The sequence below is a fragment of the Pogona vitticeps genome, chromosome 1 (assembly GCF_051106095.1).
Source record: "Pogona vitticeps strain Pit_001003342236 chromosome 1, PviZW2.1, whole genome shotgun sequence".
In the NCBI taxonomy this organism is placed as follows: domain Eukaryota; kingdom Metazoa; phylum Chordata; class Lepidosauria; order Squamata; family Agamidae; genus Pogona; species Pogona vitticeps.
In genome coordinates, this window is record NC_135783.1 from 138,747,920 (window position 1) to 138,768,489 (window position 20,570).

General features: G+C 43.6%; 1 long non-coding RNA gene across 1 annotated transcript; it reads left to right on the forward strand.

The window, feature by feature from the left end:
* Nucleotides 1-11,750: 11,750 nt before the first annotated feature.
* LOC144587501 (uncharacterized) lies at nt 11,751-19,617 on the forward strand. Its single transcript, XR_013542655.1, has 2 exons — nt 11,751-12,193; nt 12,509-19,617. It is a non-coding gene; the product is annotated as an uncharacterized LOC144587501 (long non-coding RNA).
* Nucleotides 19,618-20,570: the final 953 nt, after the last annotated feature.

Below are 20,570 nucleotides of genomic sequence, written 5' to 3' on the forward strand. Positions count from 1 at the left end.
AGCCCAGGAGGCCAGCCTGGAACAAAAGGGGGAGAGACAGTGCCATCCCCGTCTTGGGCCTTTCCGTGATTCGTCAGGATGGGGATTGTTACATAACAGCACTGATGTTACCTGTCTGTCATGGGTTTGGAGGGAAAGTTCCATCCTATGGGGAGTGGAAGGCGGGACATCAGGAGGAGGGGCTGTACTGTATAAATATGTGATGCCTGTGTGGTGAAGAGTAGATGCTGAGACAGACTGTGAGACACTGGGTTGGGACGAAGCAGCAGCTGGGGAAGAAGAAGCTGTTGTGGGAGTCTGGGTGTCTGACAGGGTACTACTGTGTGTCAGAGTACCAACCTGATAAGTTCAGGTGTCTGTGGGTTAGCCAGAACTGATGGGTTCAGGGTCTGTGCTTTAAGTTAAAGGTTCTAGGTGAACCAAACTGTATGCTTGTGTGTGTGAGAATAAGCCACGTTACTTTATTTTATTCACCTGATTGTTTTATTTACCCTGTTTGTATTTAAAATAAACCTTATTCTTTTATTGTTTAAAAATCCATCCCTGGTCTGTGTGACTTATTATAGGGAATGGTTGGTGGCAGCTTAGTAACTGTGTGATAGATCCCAGTAGGTCTGGGTTTGTCACATTGATTGGTGTCCAGCGTGTGGGATACGACTGGTCCAGTTGTCCAGTGGTCCAGCAAAGCCTTGGCAGGTGTGCCCAGAGCAAGGGGGGTCTAGTCAGGGACAGTCTGAGGCGCGTAGGTAATCTTCTAGGTGTACCTCACGGGGAGGTGCACTAGTAGAAGAACGTGCCAACTGGGGAGACTTAGATTAAGGTGCTCTGAGGCAACCTAGTTTTGGCGGGAAAAAGCTGAGGAAAATCTGCGTAGCAACAGTGAGCTAGCTTGCCAGCTGAGAGGCCCAGCAGAGGGGGGTAGGCTCTGACTCGATACTGTTGCAATTTAAGTGCTGAAGAACAGCAGCAATCTCTAGGGAGAGCTGGTTCTGAGGCAAGAAGGAAAAAAAGTGGTCGTTTTATTCTGAGGCTTGACTTTTTAAAGCAGCCTGTTCTGAGGGGGGATTATGCCCTTGACTCGAAGCCAGGTAGCAGACATGAGTGAAGTGAAAGACCCCCAGATTGACCAAGGTTCTGAGGATGAATTTGGCTCAGTGCAAGGTGACAGCACAGGAGAGCAGGACCCAGAACTCAGAAAATTGCTCATAGCCCAACAGCATGAACTGAGGATGAGGCAATTGGAAAAAGAAGAAAGATTAGAGAGAGAGAAAATTGCTCTGGAAAAAGAAAGAATGGCGTTTGAATTAAGAAAACTGGAAATGATGAACCAGAACAATAATAATAATAGGGATTCTGAGGGAGGCCAACTGTCTAAGGCTGACCTGAAGAAATTCCCTGTGTACCACAAGGGAGATTGTCCTGAGGTGTTCTTTTCCTTAGTGGAAAGAGCGTTTGTGGACTTCTCAGTAAGGGAAACTGAGAAGATGACCATCATGCGGTCTTTAATCAGTGGTAGCCTGGCTGAGGTTTATGCCGAGATGCCTGAGGAATTGATGAAAGATTTTGCAGAGTTTAAAAAACTGGTGTTTGCAAGACATGGGATAAATGCAGAGCAGCTGAGACAAAGATTCAGGTCCCTCACTAAAAAACCAGAACAAACTTTTACCCAAGTGGGGGCCCAATTGGTGAGGCTGCTTGAGAAATGGCTATCGCAGGAGGGAATAGAGACCTATGAGCAGCTTAAAGACTTGATAGCCCTGGAACAGTTCTATTCAGTCCTGCAGGGGGAATTGAAATTCCAGGTGAGGGAAAGGAAACCGAAATCTGTGGCAGCAGCCGCAGAAATCGCGGATTTTATCTCCCAAATAAGAAAGCCCTTGGGTGAGGGGAAATCTGTAGGTAAACCCAAAGAAACCTACAGCAAGTACTCTCAGGGACCAGGGAAAAGCCAGCAAGGGGGAGGGGCCCATGGTGAAGGGAAGCCCTCAGGCATGAAACCAAGCCCTCAGAATTTGGAGGGAAAACCGAAACAAGAGGAGAGAGAATCCAAATACACTAGAAAATGCTATTTCTGTCAGGGAAAGGGTCATCTGATCTCAGAATGTGAGAAATTGAAGCAGCTAAAAGGAATGGTGCCTCAGAATTCTAGTGGGACCAAGCCAAAAGCTGTGTTCTGTGTCCAGAAAGAGCAAGGCTCAGTGTCACAGAGGGAGCCTGTTGCCATGGCTACTCAGTCTGGGACAGCTGCCTCTGCTGATCAGGCTGAGGAAAATGGTCCTCTTCTGGAGGTAAAGCGCTGCTTGCTGATAAAAACAGATTCTCAGTTGTTTGAGACAGCAGGGGTGGACGTAGGAATACTGGACCGTCAGTATAGGGGGCTGCGGGACACTTGTTCCCAGGTAACCCTGTGCCATCCAGATATCATCCCTAGGGAGTTTATAATCCCAAAGGAGAGCATGAAGGTGGCAGGGATTGAGGGGCAGATAATCTCTCTGCCAGTAGCAGAGGTACCTGTCAACTTTCAAGGCTGGAGGGGAGATTGGCGGATAGCGATTTCATCGACTCTGCCAGCAGCCGTGCTCGTGGGAAATGACCTGGCTGAACATGTGAAACGGGTGCTAGTGATTACACGCTCACAAGCCACCACAGGGACAGTTCAGGGGGGTAATGATGAGCCAGAGACGGAAGCAGGTGGGGGAAGTTCAGAAGCTGTGGTGGAAACCTTAACCACAGACAGCAGATTTGGACAGGAGCAAAAGGCAGACGCCACTCTCCAAAAGTGTTTTGAACAGGTGACTGACGCCCAGCTAACACCTGAGACCCCAGTGAGATTTCTGGAGAAAAAGGGGATTTTATATAGAGAAACCCTGAGGAATATCTCAAAAGGGGGAGATGGGATCAGAAGTCAGCTGGTGGTACCTGAAAAGTATCGCCCCATGATCTTACAAAGGGGGCACTCTGACATGTTTGCTGCACACTTAGGGGTCAACAAGACACAGCAGAGAATCACACAGAATTTCTACTGGCCTGACATAGGGAAGCAGATCAGGGAGTTCTGTAAACAATGTGATGTGTGTCAAAGGCAGGGGAATAACCGCGATAGGACCAAAGCAAAGTTGTGCCCTTTGCCTGTGATTGACACTCCGTTTAAATGCATAGGGGTGGATATTGTGGGACCTTTGCCCAAGGCCACAAAGAGGGGGAACAGGTTCATCCTAACAATTGTGGACCATGCCACAAGGTATCCTGAAGCCATACCCCTGACTAACATTGAAACTAACACAGTGGCCGATGCTTTGGTGGGGTATATGTCCAGGATGGGATTTGCCTCAGAGATAATCACAGATTTGGGCGCATCGTTCACATCAAAGCTCATGAAACGCTTATGGCAGATCTGTGGAATTAAGCACAAGGAAACCACTGCTTATCATCCTGAAAGCAATGGGTTAACTGAGAAGTTCAATGGGACTCTAATGCGCATGATTAGGGCTTACTTGGCAGAGAATCCAAACAATTGGGACCAGAAGCTGCAATCCCTTTTGTTTGCTTATCGATCAGTGCCACAAGCCAGTACCGGGTTTAGTCCATTTGAACTTCTATTTGGGAGACGGGTGAAAGGGCCCCTTGATTTGATCAAACAAAATTGGGAGCAGATCACCCAGGATGACCCACAAGACGTGGTGACTTACATAGACACCTTGATGAATGACCTAAAGCGAAATCTAGAGCTGGCAGCAGAAAACCTGCAAGCTCAGAAGGTCAGACAGAAAACATGGTATGACCACAAAGCTAGAGAGAGGCGCTTTGACCCGGGGGAGGAAGTGCTTTGGCTTAGGCCCTGCAGAGAGAATAAACTGCAGCTCAAATGGGCAGGACCATATAGGGTCATTTCCAAGATGTCAGACCTGAACTACCTAATAGAGCAGGAGGAGAACCAAGCAAGGAGGGTGGTTCATGTGAATGCCCTAAAACCCTACTACAGAGGGGAACAGAGGGTTTTATTCGCGATAAAAGCAGCTGAGAGTGAGGAAGCTGAATTACCCTTCTGGGAGGGTAGAGGGGAAGTAAAATACAACCCAGAGGAGGTCAAGATCAGTCCTGCACTCACCCAAGACCAGCAGCAAGAACTAAAAATGCTGCTTAGAAAATATCAACAGGTGTTTTCCAACAAGCCGGGGATAGTGAAGGGAGTGATGCATCGGATCCACACAGGGGATGCACCCCCGCAGGCAGTATCCCCATACCGAGTAACGGGACCCTATAGGGACAAGGGGCGGAAGGAGCTGGACGAGATGCTTAGGGAGAACATAATCGTCCCCTCGTCTAGTCCTTGGTCCTCTCCGATAGTCCTTGTGGACAAGCCTGATGGGAGCATTAGGTTTTGTGTCGATTACAGGAAATTAAACCGTGTAACCACTCCTGATGCCTACCCAATGCCCAGGCTAGACAACCTGATTGAAACCATAGGGGGTTGTCGGTTCATCTCATCATTGGACCTGGTAAAGGGATATTGGCAATTAAGAATTGATCCCAGGGATCAAGAAAAGACTGCCTTTTGCAGCCCTTTTGGTCTCTATGAGTTTCGAGTCCTGAGCTTTGGTCTCAGAAATGCACCAGCCACATTCCAAAGGCTGATGGACCAGACCTTGGCAGGGCTCAGTGACTTTACAGTGGCCTACATTGACGACATAGGGATCTTCAGTAATACCTGGGAAGATCACCTGATACACCTGGAGTTAGTGCTGCAGAGGTTAAGTGCAGCAGGGCTAACAGTAAAGGCCAGCAAGTGTCAGCTGGGTAGCCCAGAAATAAAATACTTAGGTCACATGGTAGGGGGAGGAATGATAAAACCCCTGGAGGCCAAAATAGAAGCTGTTCGTGATTGGCCTAGACCCAACACCAAGAAAAAAGTCAAATCATTTCTTGGGTTGGTGGGCTACTACAGAAAGTTCATCCCGAGGTTTAGCGAGATTGCGGCTCCGCTGACCGATCTGACGAGGAAGAAGGCTGATGACCGCATCCCGTGGGCCAGCGACTGTGAGGCGGCGTTCCAGAGGTTGAAGGAGGCGTTAATCAACTATCCTGTGTTGCGGGCTCCAGACTTCGACCGGGAGTTTATCATCTACACCGATGCGTCTAACAGCGGGGTAGGAGCAGTTCTGTGCCAAGAGGATGAGAATGGTGACCAGCATCCAGTGTCCTACCTGAGTAGGAAACTTCGAAAAGGTGAGAGACATTTGGCAACCGTGGAGAAGGAGTGTTTGGCCATAGTCTACGCGATCCAGAAGGCCAAGCCTTACATCTGGGGAAGACATTTTGTTCTGTGTACTGACCATTCACCATTGCAATGGTTAAAGACAATGAAAACCCACAATAGCAAACTTATGAGGTGGGCTTTGAACCTACAGGACTATGACTTTGAAGTGAAGGTGGTCAGAGGGTCAGTGAACTGTGTTGCTGACGCCTTATCAAGAAGACCTGAAGATTGAAGACGGCGAAAGAACATGGACTATATGTATATAATGATGACAAAAGTTAAATGTACCTGGTTTTGAAATTGGTTTGTATGAATAAAGGTAAATGGATGTAATGTATATGGTAAATGTTTAAATGCCTAAATGGTAAATGTTTAACTTAGAATGTAAGTATAAGTAAGTATGGTATGTATAACTGTTGTTGTATGTTTTATTCAGGTTGTTTTTTGGTGAAAAGCACTTTTAGCTTTCCCCCTACAAAACAACTTTTAAAGAGGGGAGGTGTTACATAACAGCACTGATGTTACCTGTCTGTCATGGGTTTGGAGGGAAAGTTCCATCCTATGGGGAGTGGAAGGCGGGACATCAGGAGGAGGGGCTGTACTGTATAAATATGTGATGCCTGTGTGGTGAAGAGTAGATGCTGAGACAGACTGTGAGACACTGGGTTGGGACGAAGCAGCAGCTGGGGAAGAAGAAGCTGTTGTGGGAGTCTGGGTGTCTGACAGGGTACTACTGTGTGTCAGAGTACCAACCTGATAAGTTCAGGTGTCTGTGGGTTAGCCAGAACTGATGGGTTCAGGGTCTGTGCTTTAAGTTAAAGGTTCTAGGTGAACCAAACTGTATGCTTGTGTGTGTGAGAATAAGCCACGTTACTTTATTTTATTCACCTGATTGTTTTATTTACCCTGTTTGTATTTAAAATAAACCTTATTCTTTTATTGTTTAAAAATCCATCCCTGGTCTGTGTGACTTATTATAGGGAATGGTTGGTGGCAGCTTAGTAACTGTGTGATAGATCCCAGTAGGTCTGGGTTTGTCACAGGGATGAATCAAGGGGTGGAGTGGGAGGAGGCTACAGGAACATCTATTTTGGTACGAAAAGAAATGAGTGCTTCTGAGTTATTACTTGTTCTGCTTGCTAATAGAGGGTAAAAAGAACTGAAGAGAAGCATGTCAAGTTTGGCAGGCAGATAATCCTTCACAAAAGAGAAACGCTTTGCTAAATGAAGCTCAAGCCCCAGTTCGGGATGACATGTTTGAATAGCTCCTGCCTTGCCCTCCCAGCAATCAGAAACCATTTAAATTTGAGGCCAATGCATGTTCCAGCTGGAGGAGAAACTGGCTCCCTCTTGGATCCCTGGGCACAGATTTAAGGAAGGGAAGGGGAGGCTCAGGTTTCACCTGAATATTCACCCCCCACACACACACACACGCCACTGCTCATCACAGTCTTGAAATGCCAAGTACACAACCGTTTCAGCCTTGAGGACTTCAGTCTATTTCAGCCTAATGACACTGCCACACAATGCACACGTGCACAAGACTATGAAACAATGGTAGAGAAGGTGTGGCCCTCCAGACGATGTGGGCCTAAAACTGGTTAAATTACTCTAGCTGTGCAGTAGTGAAGGGTTTCACAGAGCAGAATAACTTCACGTTCCCCAGATTAGTCCACCCCTTTCCCTCATTTACTGGCACTTACAGTCTCACTCTGAGACATTTGACGTAGAAAAAATAATAAAAAAGTTTCATTATTTAAAATTGAACAGATCAAACAGTGAACTGAAAAAATATGATTGCTTGCAGCAACAGGACTCAACAGACCCACTGCTTTAAACAGAGTACACAGATGGGAAAACATAGCAAAGAGGCAGGGCTGTCTTTGAATCAGGGATAGGAAGGAATGATTGGTTTCTGCTGGATATATTGACAGTCACCTCCGCTCAGAAAGGTCCCTCTCAGCCAAACCTGGAAAGGCAGCATGCAAGATTGCAAAAAGTCCAACACTCCCACCAGTCTTTGCTAACATGGTCAGTGAGGAGGAGGGCCAATGAAAGCTCCAGTTCAACAATATTTTAAGAGCCACACATTTCCCGTCTTTGCTCTAGAACCACAATCCATATTGTTCCTATCAGTTGGGAAACATTCCTTCTCTGGCATATACTGCTCCCAGAATCCCACAAATGGCCATCCGGACAGCGGGATTCTCTGGGTGTTGTCATCCAAAAGAGTAACTTTTCCAAGCTCTGTCAACATCACTCCAGTCATCTGGCTTTTCAATGAGAGCCAATTGCACGATCATGAAAAGGAAGGTGGCCCATGGGAGTTTAAAGATGGCGAATGCTGTGAAGGAAACAGTGATGTATGAAATGCTCATAAAGGGGGTCCCAGTGAGGAGAGCCATGTTCGCCCTGTCCATTGGCGTTACTGCTGTCTGATGCCCTACCAGCCAGGTAATATCATATGAGGCCACAGAGGTTGAAGAGGCCTCAGTGAAGCATTTTTTTTCCCCTTGGGGAAGGGTCCGGTTCCATCACCCCTAAAGGGTAAATGGAACTATTTGTGCCACTTTTGCCAGGAAGATGACCAGTATAAGACACAGGAGCCTGCATTTCGACTATCTTATGGAACTTCATGTCCAACCGACTTAGCTTAATAAGAATTTAATGAATGGCCCCCATTCCTTCTTTTCTAAAAAACCAACTAGCAAACATGACCTTTTCACTATGCAAGACCTGGAGATCTTGGAAAAGGACAGGTTTTCTCCATCGGTTGACTTTTTTATGGTGGGGGTGGTGTTTAACGTCACTGGCAGAGACAGCTCAGCCAACGGCTAGAATTTCTGGCTAACCCGGATGCCTCAAACTGGTTCAATAAACACACTGCGGAAGATGAAAGAAAAGTTTCAAATTGGTTTCATTAAACAACAATTATGATTTCCCCACTACCGAGGGGTCCCCATCAGTCTTTGGCTGGATTTGTTTACACCAGGCTTGTTCATAATTGGAATTGCACATGGGAACGAGGATCTATTAGATGCAGACATTTTACCATGACCTTTTCCCTCTGTCTTCATCCCGGACCCTGCCCTGGGCATGTTTGGAAACCTCTCTGACCTCCCCTAAAACTTTCACAGAGAACATCCATGGCAGGCATGGACAGAAGGAACTGGAATTGGAACAATAAGGCATAAGGCGCTTCTTGGGAATTCCTAGAATGAATGTTCATGGTGAAATTTCCTTCAGACATCTTGCCCCCTAATATGTACAGTAATGGCTTGCCATTTGATTTTTCCATGCTTTCAGGACTATTCGAAGGCAGAGTTTAGAAAGTTACAATTCCAAGACCCAGAAAAATGGTTACAGTTACAGTTGTTACAAATAATAAAATGAAGGCAATAAAATAAAGGCTGTGTTGTTGATCTATGTAAACCAAAAACAAGGATGGGGAGAACTTTAATGGGCCACTAAAATATTAAAAGAACTGATTATTAAATGCTTTGCTTCTCTATTTCTCAAATATAGTTAAAATAATTGCATTTTGGATTTTGTTTTAACCAACATCTTAACCCTTATCTCCTGTACCTCTCACGGTTGCCATCAATGATCAAAACTGAGCACAGAGAAGCAGAATCGGGTTTAGTCGAAGCCACCTTTTGAGCCATGCGATATTCCTCTTCTACCATTTACTGAGGCGAAACCCCACAATGATAAAAACAAATTTCATGGTTTCTGTTATATCGCAAAAGGAGCAAAGTTCTCCCTCGTAACGTAATAAAGGGCAATAAACACTTGCATTATTGGGGAAAAGCTCCTAATTACAAATAGTTCACTCTTTGTTTCCAGTTTGACTTTGGTACTTTGAAATCTTGAAAGCTTTGAGGTATTTTGGATTTTCGGGCTCTCTTTCCTTTTTGCAAAATGGTAGATTTATCTCTCATCATGTGCAGAAAGCACTGCCACCAGAAGGCACTGCTCTGGCCTCGAGCAGGATGCTGTTGATCTGCATCTCACAGCAAAGGCTGGTATAGTCATTGTGCAAACACTGTTTTTCCATGAGGTCGAAATAAAACAGAAATGCTGGATCTGAGACTGAAATGTGGTTTAAATTCAACATTGAATTAGCACTCTTTTCTAATGTGATGGGGCTTCCTTTCCCCTTCTTCCCTCCCACTATTCTGTACCGACTGAGTTTTGAAATTTGGTTTAAAAAAGACTTCTAGCTGTGCAGGTGAAATGTTGTGACTTACAGAGCAGAATTAGCTGCATGGCTCCCCAGTGTGGACCATGCCTTTGTTTCTCATCCGGTGGCACTTACAATCTCAATAGCTCACTTGGAGACACTGGTAAGAGGAAGAATAAAAAGTTTAATTTAATCACAGCTCTGAACAAATCAAAAATGCCATATTGCCCAAAAAAAAAAACTGATTACTGTAGCATGCTTCAACAGACTCACTGCTGACTTGGTTTCAACAGATGTCTGCAAACTACATTTTCATAAGTGCACACAAACTGCAAACTGCATTTCATGCTAACTGCCAGGACACTAAAAAAAAGAGGGGAAAGGAAACTGAGTAGAGAGATGTGGTTCCCTGTGAAAGGGAAAGAACTTGGGGCTGGATTTATTGATAGTCACCCCAGCTCAGAAAGGCCCCTTCCAGCCAAACTTAATAAAGACAGCATATGAGGTTGAAATAAACAAAACCCTGCTCTCAAATACTTCCCAGGTTTTGAGGGCACTTGGAGCGCTACAGGAATGTCATCCCCTTTCCTGGTTCTGTTGATGGAGGATTTCCCATCAGTGCAACATCCATATTGGATTAGAATTGCTGGATAGCTCAGTAGTTTAGTTATCATTGGGAGTTCAATTCCTCACGGTGCCTCTTTGAGAAGGGCTGGACTAGATGATCCTTAGGATCTCTTCCAGCCCTGGAGTTCTAAGATCATGATGATGATGCTGGCCTAGATGTATGCCCGGTCATAGCTTAGAAAAGTTACTTTTTTGGACTACAGCACCCATAGGAGAGCTTGGTGTCCTGCAATGCACATCTTAAAATACCCATGTATCCTTGCATAGCAATAGAAATTTGGGATTTGAGGTATAGTACAAGAACAACGAAGATGTCACTCTAACACTGACGCCAAGCTGGCTAACTGTGACTCAGAGAACAGTTCAGTCTGTTCCCAGATGGAACAAAATGTTCACAGAACCAGGGTGATTAAAAAACTGTGTGCTGTTCGCACAACAACACACATGGCTCAAAACAAATGCTTCTTTTCCATTCTTGTCAAACAAATTTAATTTTGTTCTGTAAGAAAACAAAAAACAAAATAAAAAAGCAGCCCCAACATTAAGTGTTTTTAGCTTCTCACTGGTGTCTGTTAGCGAATGCAGTCCTTAACCTTTTTTTAAACCACATTTTATCATTCAAGAGCACCATTTCTGGTGTGCTTTCCTCTTCAGGAACCAACTTAGCCACCCCAAAATGCTTGCGAACATCAATGGAAAAAGCTCTAAATACTATGGTAAATTTAAATATTGAAGTAAATATTGTGATGAATTTCATAACTAGAGCATTGGTTCGTTAACCACATTTATTGGGGGGGAAGTGAAACAAAAATAGTAACTAAGGTACTAAATAACAGCGTGTTGGTAATAAACATAATAACAGTCAATGATCATGCTGTGGTCCAAAAAAATAAAATTAACCTTTTTTCAGTCCAAAAAAGTAACCTTTGTAAGCTTCTCAGTAGGCATTGTCACACACAGTCACAAGAATATCTGCATAGACTGAAAACTTAACTTTCAGCAACTGTTGATCACGTAAAGGTACAAGAATACTTTGACAGTTATGAGGACTAGAAACTTATCTTTCAGCAGGCATTGTTGCTCAGGTTCAGGGACAGTATTTAAAAGGCATAACAAATAGAAATTTAACTTTCAGTCAGAACTGTAAAAAATGTAATTAATGACATTGCATTCTTTATCTAATGCCACATTTGTTTCCATTTTTGCATACCCACCTCTGGTTGGACAGAAAGAGATATTATAGAATATGTCATGTGCAAGTTGCATCCAATCTGTGGTGACCGAACACGGTTTTCACATGATAGATAGATAGATAGATAGATAGATAGATAGATAGATAGATAGATAGATAGATAGATAGATAGATAGATAGATAGATAGATAGATAGACAGACAGACAGACAGACAGACAGACAGACAGACATTTTATTTAATGTGAATATATTTTAAATATATATATATATGAGTGGTTTTACCATTGTCTCCTCCCCAGTTTCCATGGCCCACTTGTGGTTTTAACCCAGTCCTCCTGTGTCCGGCTCTGACACTATCCAGGATGCCACACTGGCTCTGGGTTCATGATAAAAACTGAAAAAAATGTCAGTGTGGGATTCAGGTAGCTGTTCACGTTGGGAAGGACAGGCTTCAAAGGGATTCCAGATTTAAATCTTGAAGACCCATCACATAACAAAGCTAATTTGCAAATTACATGAGGTGAGATAAGTTCCTGCAGTGCACTCCAGTTAAAGAATTCCCATTTCTAATGGCAGATTATCTGTAACACCTGTTTCTGCACATATCCGCCCACCAGGTAATTCATTCCTTGGTTGGTTGGTCTGTTAATAAGTCTTTTTTCTTTCTTCCTGAAATGGAGGAGGGTGAGGGTGCTTTAGTAGGACCCAGCTAAAAAGTTCACTGCCCTCACTGGACAAAATGTGCCTTTAGCCCAGTAGTTCCTGACCAGCATGAAAGCATAAGAGACGAAAGAAGTGCGCACATTGCCTTTCTGCAGCCCTCCAACAGAAAAAGAGGACTCCTCCGAATGGATCAATTTGTTCCTGTGGGGTGGAGGAGAAGAGAGCAAGGATGCTGATTGTAATTTAATTCTGCCCTCTACAGAGGCATTGGTATGTCTCCTGAGCTGCAGCTCTGGTTCAAAGCATTCCACGGAGACGATATGAGCGGTGTTAATAGCCAGCATGCCTTTCAGCAGGAATCTGAGAAGAAAAATTAAGAAGGGGCAAAGGGGGGGGGGTTGGGGGGCAGCGGTCTGCGAAATGAAGGATTTGCAAGCCAACGGCACAAATTACCCAGACGGTGTTGCCTGTAAACTAGCTGCCCAAAACGTTACCTCTTGAAACACCTCACAGAAAGAGAGAGAGAGAGAGAGAGAGAATATCAACATTGCATTTCATGTATTCCTTTCTGTTCTGTGTTTCTAGCTCCTTTATCTTCTTGGAACCTTCAAGCTGTTCCCTTAGAAGACTTGACTTCTCTTCATACGTTCGTTTTTTCGCACTCACCAGTATTCATCTCAGCCCGTCCTCCAAGGCCGCGTCAAAAATTAGTCCCCCATCATTTTGCTTCATCATTTCAGCAGCAATGCTTAGCACGTTATGTAAGGTGCCCCCTCACAATACATTAAACCTCGGTATGGATTAAACAGCATTATCCCATGGTATCTGTTTATTATTAATTTTTACCTGTGAGACCATCTAGTAAAGGAAAAGATCCCTTCCTTCCAGAGACATAGCAATCCATTTTGGCACCTGAGGCAAAGAGCACCCTTCTCCACCCACATCTTGAGGCATCAGTTACAGCCCCTGCGCCCCCCAAGAAAATGGAGGAAGAGAATGGGGTCCATGCCCCCCAAAAGAAAAAGTTCCTGGTTTTGGAAAATTAAGGTTTGGAAGGTGTTGCCATTTAGCTTCCTGATAGTCATCAGGACATTCACCTCTAACATTTTGGTGACTTCTGTCTTTGGGTTGTTGTTGTTAAGTGTCATCCAGTCACCTCTGATTTACGGCGAGCGATCTTCAAAATGCCCTGTCCTCAACAACTTTACTTCACTATTGCAAATTCAAGTCTGTGGTTCCTTTAGAGAGTCAGTCCATCTCGTATTTAGTCCTCCCTCTTTTCCTGCTGCCTTCACTCTTTCCCAGCAATTCTGTCCTGGGGCAAATTCCCGGTTGCCCCGCTCTAGTTATGGCTCTGCTTTTTTCTCAGCCCAGAACTCCTGATTATAGGGGTGCTAATAGAAACAGCAATTATTTGCATGTGGGTAGGCTTCTGAAGATTAGTAAATTTAAAAAGAACTTATTTGTATGCCTTCCAGTTTCAAACTTCACCTGTTACCAAACCTAATGCTTCTGTCAATACTTAATTTTCTTTTTCTTTCTATTTATTTTTTGTTTTATTAGATGTGGTGTTGTTTATTTGTAATAATTTTTAATGCTTTATTGTATATTTTTATGGAAGCCGCTCAGAGTGGTCAATCCGACCAGATGAGCGGGATATAAATCAAATAAATAAATAAATAAATAAAATAAAATTAACCAGTGGTACCTCTGGAGGGACACAGTGGTCACCCAGGTAGGTTGTCAGTAGTTTCAAACATTTCCCTAAGAATGAAGAAGTCAATTTCATGCAACCACAGTCTTCTCTTATACAGTATAAGTGATTGTATATGTAGCTGAATTATTATCACATCTTTCCTAGTGATTGAATTATTTCTTATCTTCGTGTTTTACAGTTATAGATGTAAACATGATTGTCCACAATACTGTTCCTGCAGTTTTTAACTAGTAATGGCAGTGTGTGTGTGTGTTTACTTTTAAGAATAGTACTGCATCTCCCCCCCCCACCGCCCTTCTTTTGTATCCTTTTGTGTGTATTATGGCCAAATCTAGTTCGCCTGCAATAGCAATTATGGGAGCAGACTCCATTTATTAATGAGATGCAAGTTGTTTTCCTGGTTCCATGATCAGCAAACAGCGGGCGCACCAAATCCGTTAGCCAAATCTGATTCCATGGCTGCCATTGTGTACATTAGAATTCAGAGTGGGATCCTAACACATAAACAATAAATATAGAAACACGGAATACTTGTAAACATATAACAGTATTCTCAAAAAACAAATAAACAAAAAGTGGGCTTTTTTTCATTCTATTACAGAGGGCTTTGGGCCAAGAGATGGGTGGGTAGAAAGATATGAAAGTTCAAGAAGCTAAGTGATTTTCAAGCCAAAGTTCCCTTTTCTAATGAAATGAAATTAGTGAACTTCCTTTGACTTTCCATTTAATGTTCCATCTAACCCAGCGCTCTTTCTTTCAGGGGAGTCAGGATCGCTACATTTTCTGATTGGTCTGACTCATCCCAATAGTTCCATCTATAACTGAGGTCATGTCCAGACTGGGGGAACTGGAGTGGTCTGGTTCATCCTTAAAAGGTTCTTATCTTTAGTGCAATCTATTTATCTGCCACTTGAGCAATTCTTCCATTCGCACGGATCAACATTTTTTTCTCCCCTAAGGAAAACTGCTGGATAGGCCAGTGATTTAGGTTACTGGCTGCGCAGCCAGCAGTTGGGAGTTTGATTCCCCCACTGGGCCTTCCTTGACAAGGACTAGACTCAATGATCCATAGCGCCCCTTCCAGCTCTGCAGTTCTATTTATTTATCTCTAAGGATCCAGACAGGTCTTGTGATCATCCTAATTTGTTCCCCTTTTGATTAATGACATTACCTTCCTGCCCCCTACCTTGCCTTTTCCCACAGATGTCATTCAGTGGGCTGTGGTGGCTTCCCTCTTTTGGGTAAAGTAAGTGACATATAAGGAAACAGCAATGAATTGTATCTAATGTAGCTAGATCAGCTCTCCATACATATATATAAAATTTAAAATGGTAGAATAGGTGAAAATAGAGGAGGAGTGGCTACAGAATGGCTAATTAGGAGCACTCAGTCTAAATCGTGCAAAAAAAAAAAAACACCTCACCAAACCACAAAAAAACTGTAACCCTACAGGCGTGCCAGAAAGGAGCAGGACAACTCTAAAAAGTGGCAGGATTGATCCCTTTAAATCAAAACATGTATGGATGGCAAAAACCAAACAGCACCCAAAGCGATCCAAGTAGCAAGCTTTTCTGCCAGTGCAGAGGTTTTCTGAGACTCAAGGCAATTCACAACAAAAATTAAGAATTCGAAGAGGTAAAAGCCAGAAATGTTTATCATGTTAAAATACAATTAAATAAATTAGAAATGTTAAAGCACTCTTAAATGAAAACACCATTCAAAAACAGTGTTTTTTTTTCCCCAAGCACCCTCCTGATTAAAGTCAGTTTCTCTGCAGCAGCCAAAAACGGTCAAAACCCTCCTTGGATGAGGTTCGCCTCATGGTAAAGTTCGTCCAAAGTGTCATCTAGTGCTAAAGGCCAGCTGACATCTCTTTAAATGCTCGTTATATACCTTTGCCTAGGGAAAAAGTTGAGGTAGAGTATTCAGTGGAAGACTCTCCATGCCTCATGGAATCTCCAGAAGAAAAGGCAAGAGAGAGAGTCTATGAAACTCTATTCAAGGGAGGCAGTGTGGTTTGATGACTAGGATGTCGAAATGGGATCTGGGAGATTCGTGATCTAGTCCCCACTCTGCCATGAAACACACCAGATGATTTCCAGCCAGTCATTCTCTCTCAGGCTTATCTTCCCCACAGGCTTTTGGTGAGGATAAAATGAGACAGAGGAAAGCCATGCAGAAGACATAGTGGAGCAAAGACAGGGTAGTTTACTTCTCACCTTCCATTTCACATGCTGAATGAACATGAGGAAGCAAAGGGAAATGATCACAGTTCTTCACCCTGACCCCTGATCTCCAGGCATCCTCTTGCCTTCTTGCATGTACGACTGCATGCTCAGAGACCCTTCCACACAGTCATGGACCCTAGAAAGTCAAGATCCTTGGTGCCCCAGGAAAGAAAGACTATGCCCAGGAGGAAGGGGAAATACCCAGCCCTCTCCACATATTCAGCCAATAGGAATACAGGAAGCTTGGTTTGTACTAAGTCAGATCAGTGGCTCATCTGGCTTACTAGAATCATGGAATCACAGAATAATTCAGTTGGAAGGGGCTTATAAGGCCATCAAGTCCAACCCCCTGCTCAATCCCTGTAATGTCAACCATAACTGGCAGTAGTTCTCCAAGGTTTCGGTCAGGTCTTTTTTTAACCCACTGTAGCTGTATCTAGGTAAGGGATTAAACCTGAGTCCTCAGCATGCAAAGGAAGGTGCTAATAGGGTTATTTTCTGTTCCGGCCAAGCCAAACTCTGGCTTAGATTCAGTTAGAACCTGGATAAATTCCTGCTTAATGAATGGCTATAGGGTCTGCAACACCATCTCAGTTCTGTGCAACGTTGCCACAAAAATGTTCGGTACAAGAACAGGGAGATTTCAGGCATGCAGTCTATTTTCTTTTTTACACTAAGGGTCTACAGCAGTGATGGTGAACCATTTTGAGCCCGAGTGCCCAAACTGCAACACAAAATCAAATTATTTATTTCAAAGTGCCAACCCTGCAATTAAAACCCGAATACTGAGGTTTTAGCTTAGAAAAAAACAACAACTGCTCCTGCACTGCAAGGGTTAAATGCTTGTGTGTGTGTTTTTTCCTATGGGTGGTAAAGAAATACTTACCGGTCCTCCAATCCCCCACTGGGCTAGACTAGTAATGGTCGCCATTGCACCCCTTCCGCTGGACCACTGCAGCATCAGAAGGGATTGCCAAAATCCACGATCAGAGGATGGGGTCAATGGCGCCTTATGGCTCCAGTATCCGCTGAGAGGGCTCTGTGTGCCAGCTGTGGCACGCGTTCTATAGGTTCGGCATCACTGGTCTACAGGCATGGAAGTGGTGGTGGGACCACAAACAAAATGATAGCTTGGAGAGGAGGAGCCAGTTATTTACTACACCATACACTGAGATGACTGGCATATATGGGAACAAATCTATTTCTAAGCACTTAACCAGACACCGTATTTGTTCTAGGAACAAATTACCGTATTTTTCGCTCCATAAGACGCAACTTTCCATAAGACGCACCAATTTTTTAGGAGAAGAAAACAGGAAAATATAATCTGTTTTCTTCTCTCCATAAGACGCACAGACTTTCTACCCCCTGTTTTATGGGGGAAAAGTGCGTCTTATGGTGCGAAAAATACGGTAGTTTTATTGGCCTTTTTGCTGTTTTTAATTGGCTTTTTGTGTGTGTTTTTTTTTCCTAGCATCCACACAATGTAAGGCTTGTCTGAATTTGCCTGCCATTTTCTCATGACTTTCTGCTCCTTTGTAAACCACTGAACAGCTGGTAGTTTCTGTTAGTCTGCTTCGTTTTGTACCTGAGTGGAGATTAGGCAGCAAGAGCCTCCGAGTCACTAGCTTTTAATTAGTGCTGAACAACCACTCAGTAATCTGAGCAGGGAAACTCACTTATAAATATTTCTTTAAGATTTTTTTGTAAAGAGGGCTTCTTAAATTGATATGGATTTCAAAGAGCACAGAACTGGATTTGCAATGGAGGTGTGAATGGCAAGAGAACTTCCTACCCGGAAACCTACAGATTTGGATTTCTAGCTGGGATTTTTGAGTGTGCACAGGTGAATGTTTGGGGCCCATTTGTTCAAAGATCTGGATGCTCCTCCCAGGGCTGCCACTGGACATTGACCAGGCTGCTAGAAAGCAGCACAAGCAGTGGCTGCCACATCACAGGCAGTGGAGAGAATCTGGCTTTCACATCTTATAAAGCAGGGCGGCTTTGTATATATTCTGGATTGTTGCTCCCACAATCCCATTCCACCATGCTGGCTGAAGCTTCTGGAAGGAGAATTGTATGACATGTCAAGAGCCAAAAGTTCTTCAACCATGTTCTAAAGCAGTGCTTCCCAACCTTGGGTCACCAGATGTTCTTGGACTACAACTCCCAGAAATCCCATCCAGTGCAGCTAGTGGTGAAGGCTTCTGGGAGTTAGTCCAAGAATGGCTGAGGACGCAAGGATGGGAACCACTGTTCTAAAGCTTATCAGAGGAACATTTTCTCATTGCATTGTTTCATCAAACATTCAAATCATTAGATGGTATAGAGATATTACATGTTCACAGTCAAATTATTTTTGTGGGCTTTTCTGGATGTTTGGCCGTGTTCTGGAGGTTTTTCTTCCTAACGTTTCACCAGTTTCTGTAGCCGGCATCTTCAGAGGACAGGAGTCAGAACTCTGTGTTCTGACTCCAGTCCTCTGAAGATGCTGGCCACAGAGACGGGCAAAATGTTAGGAAGAAAAACCTCCAGAACATGGCCAGACAGCCCCCCCCAAAAAAACCCACACAACAACCACTGGATCCCAGCCATGAAAGACTTTGAAAATACAAGTCAAAATATTCCTCAACAAGGCGAGCACATTAGATTAGTCCATAGTCTCCAAGATAAGAGAGAACCATTTGTCACATACAGCAGAACATCCGCTGGGCCTGAGCTGAGGAACCTCCATCCACTGGATGGAGGTTCCTACTCCTCCCATCATTCTTAAAAAATAAAATAAATCCTTCACTATAGGACAGGATGGTAGCAGCTAATGGGAAAACTGGAAGCCAACCATGTCGTGCAGGCTGCAAACGTTTCCACTTGTGACCTAAGACTTCCTTCATCCATGTTCAACACTGAGACTTGGCTTGCTTAAAAACATGTTTTTTGAGACTAAAATGGAGAAGTGTTGGATAAAACCACAAAATCCAAAGTTCACTTCTTGAATCTGTGTTTACATTTCCTACTTACTGAATCTATTTCTGTATAAGGTGCCCACTCTAATTTTTGTTTTGAAATTTTTTTCTAAACTCACAGAATTCAAACCCAACGACTCCGCCGGATGAGGTCAATAGGAGCTGATGGCTTGCAAATGATAGGCTCAATATTTTTTCTGAGTCTCTGAAAATATTTTCAATGGGGGAAGGTATACATCACGAACTTTGCTATGAAATATCTGAAATTTAACAAGCTGCTGACGAAGGGCCTTTGTTTTCCAATACCCAAATGGGCGTTCTATCAAAAGGAGCCACGAGGATGCAGCTGTTCACAGTGCCCATTTGTCGACAGAGATTTAAGTAAAGCCGTACCAACCAGTGTCTGACCGTAGGCAGTGCAAATAATAATATAACGACAGCATATTGTACTTATAGTGTTTTTCATCTCCAGAGAGCTTTATAAATGCATTATCTCTTTAGCCTGGGAAAGCTTGGCTCCTGTAGCTCTCTAACCCACCCAGCCGAGCACTTAATAAAAGAGAATGACAGGTCTGTGTGTTCAGAGAAGAGTGATGTGCTCAAGAGCAGAGACATTGCCGGATTCAACTGGAGCATGTTTTACAGCGTTCATGTGAAAATATCACAGCCCAGCAAGCTTTGGATGCTGTCCTGCCCTCCCAGTTTGCAAGACTTCAGCTAGCTGAAGGGACAGTTTATCAGGGAGAGTTATCCTCCTCTTTGGGGAACCCATTAAGAGAAATAAAAGCAGTTGTCCCATACAAAAACAGGCATGCTCTGGATCAGGACCAAGAACCAAAGGGTTTAATCTCCGTACCAGCATGGGAAAGGAAAAGAAAAAAGCACCCTAAAATGTTCACACCAGAAAAAAAACAACCCAATGTATTTGTATTTTTTTTTCATTAACATAACTAGAGATGGGCTATTTGTAGGCGTATCCCTGGGAATACAGATAGGCATCGTGGCACCCATTCCCCCCCCCCCCAGAAAGCAGCACTTGGAGAATAGTGAGTGGACCGGCCAATTTTGGGGGGAGGAATTAGATCTCCGTGGCACCTGTGGTGCCACGATTTGTATTCGTATCCCCAGGGATACAAACACAAATAGTCCATCTCTAATGAAACCTTGACCAATCAATATTACTTGAAGAGTGAAGCTTTATTCCCCTCTGTAAATGATTCTCTTACTAAATGTAATTCCTTTTACAAATTTGACTCTAGTCGTGGTGGCAATTCTGTATTTTTACGATTTGACTTTTATCTTTATGATTTTCATTGAGCTTTTCCCGTTATCTGATTTAATCAACTGTTAACCATCCAGAATAGTACATTGCATTAATGGGGCAGTATATAAATCAATGAAATGAATAAATAATTCGACTATGCCAGATGAACCAAGCTGCTGAGCCTCTACAGAATGCAGAGGTAGTAGCTAAATGATATGTTGCTGTATCTTTTCAAGTCTGGCCCAGACATCCTCTCCCCCCCCCCCAACACACACACACACTTTTAGCTATCTTCCTGTTGTCTCTCACTTCCTTCTCCCATCATACGGAAATATGGGGGCACTTCATGTCCTGAAGGCAACACAATGCAGCTACTTACATTGAGATCATGAGAATAAGTTATTTCTGGACCACAGGTTGAGAAAAACAAGCTCTCCGCATCTGAAAACATGAGATGGGGTTAAATTGTAATCAA